This window comes from Myxine glutinosa, chromosome 3 (assembly GCF_964187855.1).
Source record: "Myxine glutinosa chromosome 3, kmMyxGlut1.1, whole genome shotgun sequence".
NCBI lineage: Eukaryota > Metazoa > Chordata > Myxini > Myxiniformes > Myxinidae > Myxine > Myxine glutinosa.
The window spans coordinates 40,366,417-40,380,502 of NC_136263.1; positions in this window are offsets into that span (position 1 = coordinate 40,366,417).

The window sequence follows — 14,086 nt, forward strand, 5'->3', positions numbered from 1 at the left end:
CTGTATGCAGCATACAAGTTGGCAGGATGGCCTGGACTGGAGGTACGCACACCTGACTCTAAACTGTCCAGCCTGGGTTTGAATCCCGACCCAGCTATAACCTGTCATGGGTGAATCACAGGCAGGGTGATTCATCAATGTGTGTACCGCTAAACTGGGCGCCCCGTTTGCGTCCCATTAGTTGTTGGATGTTAAGGATCTCACCGTGTTTTCCACAAAGAGAAGGCGAGCTATCGCCGGCACTCTGAACAAGTTGTGGCCTGGCATGCTCTTCTCCTCTGCCGTTATATACGTCCTCCTCAGCATCTTTTTCCAGAAGAGCCCTGTCTCGTCACAGTTGAAGATTTGCTGGGGGATGTATCGTTCGGCTTCTATCAGTTCGGCAAAAGTTATAATAAAATCTTCAGCTGCCTTCACATCCGCCTCACCAAGTCGACAACACGCACACCTCGCTCATGTTTTTCGACGATTGCGTGTTTTATATCCAAGCACATCATCCTCTTCTTCTTCTCAGTACTGCCCTTGGCACTCAATTACTTAGGACCCATGGTTAAAACTAAGAAATTTTCCAAAATAACCAAAATGCGAAAACAAAGCAGCAGCTATATACGGCAGAGCTGCTTGCACGGCAAGATAACCACGTGACCGGAACCCACCTGGTGGCGGGTGACGTAAGCTCCAAAATAACCAAAATGCGAAAACAAAGCAGCAGCTATATACGGCAGAGCTGCTTGCACGGCAAGATAACCACGTGACCGGAACCCACCTGGTGGCGGGTGACGTAAGCTCCAAAATAACCAAAATGCGAAAACAAAGCAGCAGCTATATACGGCAGAGCTGCTTGCACGGCAAGATAACCACGTGACCGGAACCCACCTGGTGGCGGGTGACGTAAGCTCCAAAATAACCAAAATGCGAAAACAAAGCAGCAGCTATATACGGCAGAGCTGCTTGCACGGCAAGATAACCACGTGACCGGAACCCACCTGGTGGCGGGTGACGTAAGCTCGTAACTCAGATCTCGGCTCGCATCTCAAAGCAATAAACCGCCCGAGCGACGGCTCGTATCTCGGAAAACTCGTAAGTTGGTGCACTCGTAAGTCAAGGTTCCACTGTATATTATATATATATATATATATATATATATATATATATATATATATATATATATATATATATATATATATACAGTATATATATATATATATATATATATATATATATATATATATATATATATATATATATATATATATATATATATACAGACTTTGCATTTAATATGGAATATATTTTTTTCTTGACTTGGGTTACCTTTCTGAACTCAGAATATCAATCTGGTGAGTTTCTTTGACGCTTCAGTGATTTCTTTGTCAAAAGAACCATGTCACTGTCTGTCGCAGCAAGAAGTCAATAACAGGATTATATCACAGGTGGCCTGGCAAAAAGTACGGACAGGTACATTTGACGATTGGCTTCACAATCGGGTATATAAGGGTTGTTGCATTCTGTATTAGTGGAAAACAACTGCTGCACGTCTACAAAAGTTATTGCCACTTCCTCTGGAGATGGTCCGTCAACTCGACAATGCTGTTTGTCATGGAGTGGTGGCTTTACGAAATTCCGGCATGAAACAGTGTGCTATTGCTCGGCAGTATGGCATCACTCAAGGTCAGGTGTCAAAGATCCCGAAACAAAATGCTCAGAGGGGTGTCCCTCCTCCAATATCGAGGCCAGGACGTCCCCACAGAACCACAAGGAGGAATGATCGCCAGCTGCACCGGTTAGTCCGCAATGGCCGTACCAACTCAGCTAATCGGCTTAGGGCTGAGTGGCAGCAACTGACAAATGTGCCTGTATCCAGAAGGCTAGTCAACCAACGACTGGTTCAAGCAGGCTATCGTGCCAGGCGTCCCCTGAGAAAGCCATGCCTGACAAGACAACACCGCCAGCGCCGATTGCAGTGGGCCAGAGAGCACCGTCAATGGCAGCCAGGACACTGGAATCATGTGTTCTTCAGTGACGAGTCTTGATTTCTGGTCTATCATCAAGATGGCCATGTCCGAGTGCGCAGACAAGTGCATGAAGCCTACAACGAAGATTGTATAGTGCCAAGAGTCCAAGCTGGAGGTGGTGGGGTGACCGTTTGGGGTGCTTTTCATGCAGGGGGCAAAACTGACCTGGTTGCTCTGAATGGAAACCTGAACCAGTTCAAGTACAGGGCCATTCTGGAAGAAACATTGCTTCCATTTGCTCGTGTAGCCTTTCGAGGAAACTTTGTCTTCCAAGATGACAATGCATGGCCTCATCATGCTCGCATGATCCAACACTTTCTTGCTGACCGTGGTGTAGAGCATATGGAGTGGCCTGCCATGTCCCCGGATATGAATCCGATAGAGAACTTGTGGGCAGAATGAACGCGTCAAATCGACCACTTGGACCAGCAGCCGACCTCTGTGCGTGAATTGCAGCAGGCTATTGTCACTGCATGGCGAGCGATTCCTGTCCAAAACTTGGCAAATCTCGTGAACAGCATGCCTCAACGTGTACGTGCTCTCCTGAATGCTCGTGGGGGTTACACGATGTACTGAACTGTAATTTTACTATCCGTAATCCCAGTTGTAATTTAACTTTTGTTTTTGTTAAAAAAATTTTTGGCTAATGTGCAAAATAAAGAAATACTTCTGGAAAACGTACAAAAGTTTAACACAGTACTGTCCGTGAACTGAGTTCAATATCAGTTTACATCACTTTCAAGGATCAATTTATTTGCTTCGAAATGTCAAATGTGGTTTTTGTTTCTTTTAAAGGTCACATTAACAAAATCTAGAATAATTTCAACATAATTCCAATGAACTTTTGGTTCCAAGTCAACTTGAAAAGTAAGTTCACCCCCACAAAAAAAATATTCCATATTAAATGCCAAGTCTGTATATGCAGTATATAGTGTAAAGCTGGGATCCCTATAATCCTGAGCTCTGTGCTAAGAATGGAGCACCAAGCAGGCCAACTTTTTTTTTTTAATCAAAGGAACAGGACTTGTCATATTTGGTGAATTCCTGCTTTCTTTAGCAATACAAAATAATATTTCTTTCATTTACATTGGTTATAATCAAGAGTTAAATAATGCTGATTTTATACCTTTCATTGCAACTTCCTCTAATATTTATAGAGACAATAATAAAGATATCAAATCTATCTTAAAACTTCCATCATCGGGTAATGGTAGGGGTATGATGGTGGCTTCATGGGAAGGACACTGGTTGGTAATCTCAGAGGTTTGCTTGTTCCTATCCGACTGAAGGCAGCAGTATTAAGAATCTGGATTCTATATCTTCTGGAAACCGAGCTCGTCTCGGGAAAATTGCCATTTAATTTTGGGATATTTCGGTAAAATCGCAGCTGGGGCATGAACAGCCTTCAACAAGGGGGTATTTTACCTGTCTTGTATGCTTTTTCTGTGATGCCAGTCTACACAGTGCAGTTGTGCGGTTGATTATTAAAGCCCCCAGAGCTAATTAGGAATGGGCACTAACCCAAAGATCCCTCTCCCTAAAGAGCAAAGATAAAAGAACCATTGTAAAATCCTTACCTGCAAACCATCTAAAGACTAACTTTCAATTACCATTAACCTTTCAGTACAAGAGCTAATTACAAGAGCTAATGGTTGTAACCTCTTTTAATCAAAAAACAATAATTTAAAAACCAAACTATGTTTGAGCAGGCTGCTTGGATAAAGTGATGAAAGACTTGGGTTGTTTTTTTCCCCTCCTACTGGCTGTTGTGAGTTGGATAACCATGGCTGCATACACTCTCAACAACTTTATCTTGGTAATTGTGGAGAGGATGCCAAAGACCTTTTGGCAAGAGTTGTGGGAGGCCTTCGTCCTGCAGTGGATCAAAATATGTTGGTTCCCAATCTTTATGGTTTCACTGTTTTATTGTGTTTAATCTTCAATTCCTATATGAGGATCTGTTGTGATGTCACAGCAAATAAATAAAATTTCAATTTCTCGACTACAGCAGAGCCTTGGAGTCAGGGCAGTCGTGTTCATAGCCAGAGTGAAAAGCCAAGCAATAGCCAAATGGGTCGGTGTTTGTTTAGTATTGAACCCCTTCTTCCCTTCCCCTCTTTCATCCTACGCTTTTGTTGTACTTTGCCATCCCAAACTAATCCCACTTGTGCTCATCTTAATTTGTGAAGGAATTGCAATTTAAATGCCTTTAATAATGCCAATCATTTTGATCCATTCACAACTCCACCTCACCCCCTCTCACAAACAATATGTTCTCCCACAAACCCCATAACAAACAGTATCTTCGAATTTCCACCTTGTCAACATCAGCAAGCATCCTGGAATATAAATGACATTAATGAATACTAGCAACGGTACCCACCCTACGGGCGGGGCTTCAATTGGGAGGCCCAAATGAAAAGGCAAAATATCAGAAATTGAAGGCTTTTTTATTTTAAACGATTCATATAAACATCCGTAAATCGTGTCACATGCAAATCATCAAAATCTAAACAGTATTTGTAGAATTTAAATAAAAGCCACATCACTGTTCATATCGGTAAATATTATTCCATCGTGTTTCAAATTTGGGCAATGGGCTCTACAATATTCGATGTGTTCACGGTTTGAATTACGTAATGTAACGTTTGTGACGATGTTTTCATTGTGATGATGTTGTGACGATGTTTGTGTTCACGGTAGTGTTTGATGTGACGGTGTGAACGTAATTTCGCAATGTTTTTCGTTTCTATTTTCGCAATCGTTTAATGACCATTTAATGTTTAATGAACGTTTAATGAGCGTAAGAATGAGCGTATTGATCATTAAATGAATGAATGAATGTAATGAATAATTCGATGCGAAGTGAAAGACACCTCAGAGCTGTCACATTCACAATCACTATGTCGTATGTACTCCCCATACTTGTTTCCTTCATTGTAAAAACTACCAAGTCAACAGTTAAAAGGATTTTGAGCCGATAGGTGTTATGGCCTTGGCAAGATCGATGGAGACAGCGATCTGTTAGCTTATACACCGCCCAAATAGCTATGTGGAATTCTCTCATGAAGAGATTAAACTCATGTCGTTTGGACTTTGGCCGAGGTCATTATTTACTTTTAATGATGTTTATATACGAATCAAAAAGAAGATAATTGGTTTTGGGTCGTCCTTTCCGCACATCTCGTGGGATTGTGAGTTGGAGAGATGACCGTGATGGCGGGGAGGGGGTTGGCATTCTCTCAAGCAGGGATTCAACCCATGTCCTTCGAAAAAGTTTTTTCCCGAGGTCACCGATTCCGATCGGTGCAGCTGTGCAGCAATCGGTGCAGCCGTTTGTGCGGCACCCGGGAAAATAACGTTATGCGGGAGTCCAAACCTGAAAATGCTGGAGGCCAAAGCTGAAATTGGAAAAACAATATAGCCTATTTTACTCCAGGAGATCCCAGGATTACCCACCCAAAATATCATTGCGATCAGTTCAGCCGTTTTTCAGCAGATCGGTACCTTCGAACGGCCGGACGGACAGACGGACGGACAGACAGACGGACGGACATTTGGTGAGTTATAGTAAGATTAAAGTCGAATTCGATGAAATTAACATTTGTGCTAAAAATACATTTTTTTGCATTTTCTGATCATGCATCAACATATTGTTTGCAGGATGTTTTTAACATCGATTATTTAGAAGATGGGACTGAATGAACAACAAACTAAATGATCAGATGGTTCATCAAAATAATTTTGCAATAAAACCTCATTGCCCATTTATTATTACAATTATTTTATCATACATTCAGTACTAGTACTACCCCTCAATGTCATGTATTTTCTGAATGTTTACTTTGTTTGGATTTAGGGATGATATTGTCAAAAAGAAATGTAATTTAAAAAACAATTTTGTTAGGCACTCAATAGACATTGTACAAGTCGAGTAGCTGGCCTAGCATCCACCAAGTTTTGTCATAGTCTGTCCACAACTTTTTGAGATATCTTGTTCACAAACGGACAAACGGGCAAACAGACAGGGGTGAAAACATAACCTCCATCCACCTTTGGTGGCGGAGGTATGATATTTCAAAAAGTTGTGGACAGACTATGACAAAACTTGGTGGATGTGTTGGGTAGTTGACAAAACGAAGATGATTAGATTTTGGTTAAGATACGAATGCAGATCCGGCCTATCATTGGGATACAAAGTGTAAACTGTTCAGCCTTGTGGAGGTACTGAGTGCCGTTCTTGTTGGCTTACTTATCGGCTTGCAGGATATCTCAAGTATGCCCTCCTAGTATTTGTATATAATAGCAGTGTTAGAAATAAGCGCTGGGCCGGGTACCAAATGCCACCAAAAACTCAGTTTGACTACTTGTCAAAATCGTCAATGTATTCGGTGGGTTTTTTTAATGTATACAAGATCGAGGCTCGTGTAAGAGCTAACATTAATCACAAAAAAAACGAACGCATAAAAAAACATATAATAAAAGGAGCGGGAGACAAGATGGGGAGAGAGAGGGAAGCACACAAGTACAACAGCAGAGAACAGGGACAACGGAAGATCTGTCGGAGGGAGAGGGCTTGGGGGGGGGGGAAGCATGGGACGGTGGGTGGGGGGGGGGGGGGCGGGGGTGGTAAAGTATAAAACACATGGACACTGCTAGAGCTTCCAGGAAAGAAAGAAGTCGGTATTTAAAAAAAAAAAGTGGATTTGGGATGAATTAATGGGGGTAGAAGAGATCAAGGTTTTTGGATGGGGGAAGATAAGAGATGGTGGTGAACAGCTGTTTTAAAGACCTGGCGGGAGGAGTGGGATTGAAGAGAGTGAGGGAGTTTGTTCCAGAGGCAGGAGAAAAGAGGAATGAAGGAGTGATGGTGAGCAGAGTCTTGATTTTGGCAGTTTCACCAGAAGAGGGTTGCTGGCAGTTCTTGTGCAGGCATTTTTCTCTGGCCACTTCGAAAGGTAAAATAATTGGCAGTAATATAAAGCATAAAGTGATACGGAAAGTCAATGGAACCAGAGAAAGTTCATATGCGTTCATGATTATCACACTCTCAGCTATGCCTGTACCTGTCGCCTTCTTGCGAGGGAAGGGTATTCCAACATGGCTGCTGCTTGACCTGTGAATACGTGCTGCAGCTGCGCTCCAGTTGTATATACAGCTTGGTGAACACCCCCCGGCACATGTATGAGACCGAGCTTGGTTTGCATGCCCTAAAACTGCCTCAAGATATAGAAGCAAGGCCATGAGCTTGCAATAAGCATGCATCACATAGTTAGCCACATGCTGGTCACGCAAATTTACACTGTGTAAAAAGAACAAAATCACAGACTGGGCAAACAAATGGAACATGTCTTTCAATCCTGATAAATCTCACACTCTTACGATGTCTCTCCGAAATGACCGACTGGAAAACCCTCCCATCCACTTTCTGAATAATCCTCTCCAAGAAGTTCTGTCACTCAAGCTTTTGGGTCTCACTATTTGCCATGATCTTTCCTGGGAAAACCACATTTCAAATCTGGCCTCCAAAGCCAGTCGCCGACTGGGCATCCTCCGTCGTGCGAAGTCCGTCTTTGGCACACCTGAGCTCCTCACCACATACAAGGCTTTCATCCGCAGCTCTATGGAATACTGCTCTCCCCTCTGGTCTGGTGCTCCTGCCTCACACCTAGCCCGTCTTCACGCTGTTGAAACCAAAGCGTTCAGAATCATTGGAATCTCCCGCGATGAAGCTAACTCCAAGGGCCTTTCACTCACTCACCGCAGGCAGGTTGGTGGTCTTTCCGTCTTCTACCGACTCCTCTCTGGCCTTGCCCCCCCAGCTCTCTCTGGGCTCTGTCCCCCAAATATTCCTACAGGTCGCACAAGATCTGCCTGCAACCCTCTTATGGTTAAACTGCCAAAATCAAGACTTTCTGCTCACCTTCACTCCTTCATTCCTCTTTTCTCCGCCTCTGGAACAAACTCCCTCACTCTCTTCAATCCCACTCCACCCTCCAGGTCTTTAAAACAGCTGTTCACCACCATCTCTTATCCTCCTCCATCCAAATCTTGATCTTTTCTACCCCCGCTAATTTCGGTCCCCTTGTGTTTTATACTTCCCCCCCCCCCCCCTTCCCACGCCTCCTGCCCCCAAGCCCTCTCCCTCCCACACTTCTACCTGCTCTCAAATGTTGTGGTTGTGTGCTTCCCCTTCTCTCCCCATCTTGTGTTCCGCTCCCTCTTTTTGTATATTTTGTTTGTCTGGTTGATTTGTTTGTGAAATAAATGTTAGCTCTTTCACGAGCCTCGATTCAGTATCCAAAAAAAAACAAAAAAAAACAAAAAAAAACTGTTCTTTATGTCAAATTTTGACCCAATATTTTTTGAAACTGAATGTTCATCAAATTAATATACTCAGGTTTACAGTGATGTGTTTTAGTACTATTTTGTACTGTTTTGTGAGGTCTTTGGTATGAAAAGCCCTGAAATTTGATCTCTTGGTGTCATGAGAAGTAGTAATTTAAACATGGATACTGATTTTTATGAAGTTTTATTCCCCAGCAAATAATATATGGCCGGGCCACCAAAAATGCTGGCAGGCGACCATAAAACCTATTTATGTGGCCCGGCCAACCACGAAAAAAAACAATTGAGCGTGTCGCCTGAATAGTTATGCAGACAGGCGCATGCAACCAAAAAAACCAGTTTTAAGACCTGCCCTGCCAATTTATTAACCAACAAGCGAGTGTGCACCGAGTCTATGGTGGTGGACATGTGCTAATGCCATGGAATCCCTCAGATGAAAAGACCCCAGTAATCAATACGTGTCCATGAAATTTTATACTCAAGAAACAGTCATTTCCGGCCACATATTGGTGCGAGGGGAAAATGAAGGAGTGGTTTTCATTCCGACTTTAACTCTGGAGGTCTGTTCCTAACTCAGGCAGGCACATATGAAGTCTGGTAAACTGTGAAATATTGAAGCATGTCTTGTGTTTTGTGCATGGTGATAGTGCATATTGGATATGTATATTTATAGACGTCTTTAAATCCACACTCTAGAGTAGTTTTGAAGCATATCAGTTTGCACACATTTGAATTGGTGGCCATTTTTGTCCTGTGCCATCCCTACATATGGAGAACGATTGTATGATATCATCAGTAAAGTATGTAAGTTTCACCCACAAACATTCATAGATGTGAGTTGGTAAAATTCTTATGATAAAGAAATATACTGTGTGCTCAGATGGGAATTCCAAGTATGCCAAAGTAGACGTGTGCAGTTTGTCACTCTAACCCTCAAAATAGATAACTACAGCAATATACTGCATATATATTTCCTGACAAATACAGCAAGGTCTCCTTTTGGGCAAGAGTTTGAGCCTGTCCAGTGAGAATTATGGCTCAGGAAGAGAGATGAATCCCAGATTGTACTTGTACTACATCCAATTTGAATATCAGTGAGAAGGAGATGAGCGCAGTTCTTTGTCCTCACAAGATGACAATTCATCTGAGCTTTTTGAGCCAGGCGTGAAAGTGAAATTTGCCCACGCGTGATAATCACACACGCAAATGAAATATTTCTGTATATGAGGCAACTGACCAGAATGAATTTGCTTTAAAAAGGATGGGTAAGAATACTGTATTTTCTTTCAATTTTGGAATTTAATGCTTTTTGATATGAGATGCAAAAAAAATCCCATTGGAAAGCCATAATATGATTTTACACAGACAGATTTTTTTTGTTAAATAAATCTTCCATGATAGGATAGAAAGGTCCTCAGCCCAATGACAACATAATTAAGGTGGAAATGATAGCTCAGAGATTATATACTTGCATTGTGCTCCATAGTTTATACTTCACTCTGTATTGTACCAATTTGTTACCAGCAGAGAGCGCTGTATCTCCAAGCTGTTCATTAAGCTGGCTGTCCCTGCAGATCTTTGAGTTATCACATGCCAAAATTAACACTGCTTATAATGGACACGGGGCTGGCATAATAGTCTTGATGGATTATATGCACTCGCCTCTGAGTTGTCAAACCTGGGATTGAATCATGGCCCAGCTATAAACTGTCACTCAGATGTTTTACAGGCAGGGGGATACAAGATGTGCCATCCCTTGCTAGCACTAGTTGGTGGACGTCAAATATCCCTTTGTGTTCTTCATGCAAAGTAGGTGAGTTATTGCCACAATCCTAGCATAATTCCAAATTCCTGCCCAGGTATATAATTATATATTACAAGAAGTTGTTTCTTGGGTTTGTTGATCTGGAGAAAGCATTCGATAGGGTTCCACGTGAAGTAGTGACATGGGCGTTGAGGAAGTTAGGAGTGGAGGAATGGTTGATCAGAGTAGTGATGGCAATGTACAAAAGAGCGCGCACAGCTGTAAGGATGAAGGACGGGAACAGTGGTGAGTTTGAGGTGAAGGTGGGAGTGCATCAGGGGTCGGTACTAAGTCCACTACTATTTGTAGCTGTGATGGAGGTGCTGGCTTGGAATGTAAAGGAGGGTTTACCGTGGGAGTTCTTGTATGCAGATGATCTGGTGTTGATTGCAGAAAGTATGGATGGACTGAAGGAAAAGAAGAACAAGTGGAAGGAATGTATGGAGACAAAAGGTCTGAAGGTGAATATCGGAAAAACGAAGGTGATGGCAAGTGGTAAAGCATGTGGCGAGGTGGAAAGAACTGGGAAGTGGCCATGTGCTGTGTGCAGGAAGGGTGGCGGAGTGAACTCCATTCAATGTAAAATGTGCGCTGAGTGGGTTCATCAAAAATGTAGTGGTTTGAGAGGGTCATTAACCAGTGTGGCAGCTACATTCAAGTGTAAGGTGTGCACAGAGGGAGCTGCAGATGGAGGAAATGTTGAGTTGGATCTTGGAGATGGCATGAAGCTGGAAGGTGTGAAAACATTTTGTTACCTAGGACACATGCTGAATGGAGAAGGTGGATCAAACTCGGCAACGGTTGCTAGAGAGATGTGCATGGAAGAAGTTTCGGGAACTGAGTGGCGTGCTGATGAGGAGGGGAGTGTCATTGAAGCTGAAGGGAAAGGTGTATGCTGCATGTGTGAGAAGTGTTGTGATTTATGTGAGCGAGACATGGGTAATGAACGTATAGCAGCAACGAAGGCTGGAAAGGGTGGAAATGCGAATGGTTTGGTGGATGTGTGGAGTATCGTTGAGAGAGAGGAAGACAAATGATTTGCCAAAGATGATGGGAATAGAGCCTGTGATGGATGCTGTGAAGAGAAACAGTTTGAGATGTTTTGGTCATGTGTTGAGGAAGGATGAAAGTGACTGGTTGAGAAGAGTGATGGAAATGAATGTAGATGGCAGTAGAGGACGGGGAAGATCGAGATAGACTTGGCTAAAGATGGTCGAAGAAGAAATGTGGTCAAGGGGGTTAACAAGGGGAGATGCAGAAAATAGGGCAAAATGGAGGAGATTGTCATGGGGACGACAAGGCTAACCCCCACTCTTGCAGGGAAAATGGCCTTAAAATGGCTGTTGTTGTTTTTTGTACAAGTATATGATTGTATTGAAATACAATAAAGATTTTAAAAGTCATAAAAAAAAATCCAGAAGTTTAGCACCGTTGATGCAGTGTCTTATACACCACCTTATTTAACACGTTATATTAGTTTTTCGTGCCTATTGTTTATGTCCCTTATGACGTCCTTAAAAACAGCAAGTTTTCTGTTTGGAAGGATTTTCAATTTTGTTTGACTGCCAGACAGGTAAATAGAGTAAAAAAAATCATCTCACTCCTCTCGACATGCACATCAGGGCAAATTCAGAGTCAAAGTACTGTTAAACTACAGGCTTGTCTTCTGATTCATATTCCGATTCGTGTTCAAAATATAACATTCAATTAGAATTAAGTTTAATTGAAATCAAATTGTTCTTCGATAATAAATGAACATTTGTAGACAGAAGGACAGACAGAAAGACACTTCAAATGATCTAATTGCTTATCCCCTCTTTTCGCTTCATTATTTTTGTTGACGACTGCAGTTTGCGTAATCGAGAAATCTGCCTTTCCTTTTATGTGAAATTTGTATTCCAAAGCATTCAAAAAAATTTCCAATAAAAACTGCAATTAATATCTGCTTGTTAACTTTATTTTGACACAAATTATTATTTCAATTTCGGTTTCATATCCTTTTTAAAGCATATTGTCATTTGTCAGTCCTTTCAAACCAGCTGTGGGATGTCTGAGTGCTGTCCTTGGTGGAAGAGAACATGTGCATTACAATTAAACACCACTACATACTGATTGTACTTCTTTGATATGCAAACAACATACATTTTCAGAGATATTCATAATGTCACGCATTGTGTGTGTTGGAAAAGACTTGGATGAATGCTTTTCAGGTCTCCATGCTTATGCTTTCACCTTATCGTGCTTATGGGGAAAATTACATTATGCAATGATGTCAATGATGTTACGACATAATATCGAAAATAAATACATATTCAACAAATTTCATTTTGGCAAACTTTTGATTATCGATTGTCGGTGTCGATTTTGATTATCGGTGTTTCACAGGCAGGGTGATTCATCAATGTGTGTGCCGTCCCTCGGTTAGACGCTAAACTGGTGCCCCATCAGCTGACATTAGTTGGTGGACGTTAAAGATCCCACGCACGGTGTCCTTCATGAAGAGTCGGTGAGCCATCGCCGGCACCATTTCCAAGTTCCAGATCCTGCCCTAACGACTGCTGGAAGAACGATGGCAAATCACCCAGCATGACCATGGACTGGAAACTTCAGCAGAACCAATGCTCCCTAACCGAGTATGGTACGTCAGATCAGAAACTTTTGATATGTTGTTAAGGGAAATTGACAGAAAATAATACAAGTGAAATATATTTTGTTGCAATTAGTGGTGGGTTAACCATACTTTCACCATTTGGCTACTGGATTAATATGTATGTATATATAGCATTAGTTGGTGGACTATAGCATTAGTTGGTGGATTTTTTTTCTTTCCTTTGCAGTTGACTGAAATGGCAAAGACATTGACTTTGGAGCAAAGAAGAAAGGTTGCTGCATGGATAGACGTCTTCTAGTCACCCACGGTGGTTCGCAACAAATACAGAGAGCATTTCAACTGCGATCCACCCTCGAGATTGGCCATTTATCGCGTTTACAAGAAGTTCATCAACACAGGCTCAGTTGCTGATAATTACAAAGGGAACAGCAATCGACCACGAAAAGGCTCTTCCCCTGTAAACATAGCTGTTACACAAGAAGCTTTCTTGCATAGCCCAGGGAAATCAACCAGACGATTCAGCATAGAATGTGGTCTTCCCTGGACAACGGTGTGGAGAACCTTGAACAAGGACCTGGGAATGCACCCATATCATTTGCAGATTGTGCAAGCCTTATGTCCTGCAGATGAAGCCGCTCGTGTTGAGGCTTGCAAAGTTTTCTTGGAGATGAAGAATTTGGAACCTGACATTCACAGGCTGGTGGCATTGAGCGACGAGACAACCTTTCACATAAGCGGACGCGTGAACAAACACAACTGTCTTTTTTTTTTTTTTTTTTTGTATACAAGATTGAGGCTCGTGAAAGAGCGAACATTAATCACACAGAAAGACAAACCGACACATAAAACATATAACATCGGGAGTGGTAGACAAGATGGGGAGAGAGGGGGAAGGACACAAACACAACATTATTTTGAGAGCAGGGACCGAGAGACATGGAGACATCGAGAGATCTGTGAGAGGGAGAGGGCATTGGGGGGGGGGGCATGGGAAGGGGGGGGGGGGGGGTGGGAGAGGTATAAAACATAACTGCCAGGACTTCCAGGAAAGAAGTTGGAATTTCAAACAAGGTGGATCTGGGGTGAATTCGCGGGGGTAGAAAAGATCAAGGTTTTGGATGGGGGAAGATAAGAGATGGTGGTGAACAGCTGTTTTAAAGACCTGGAGGGACGAGAGTGGGATTGAAGGGATTGAGGGAGTTTGTTCCAGAGGCGGGAGAAAAGAGGAATGAAAGAGTGAAGGTGAGCAGAGAGCCGAGATTTCGGCAGTTTAACCATCAGAGGGTTGCTGGCAGATCTTGTGCGACC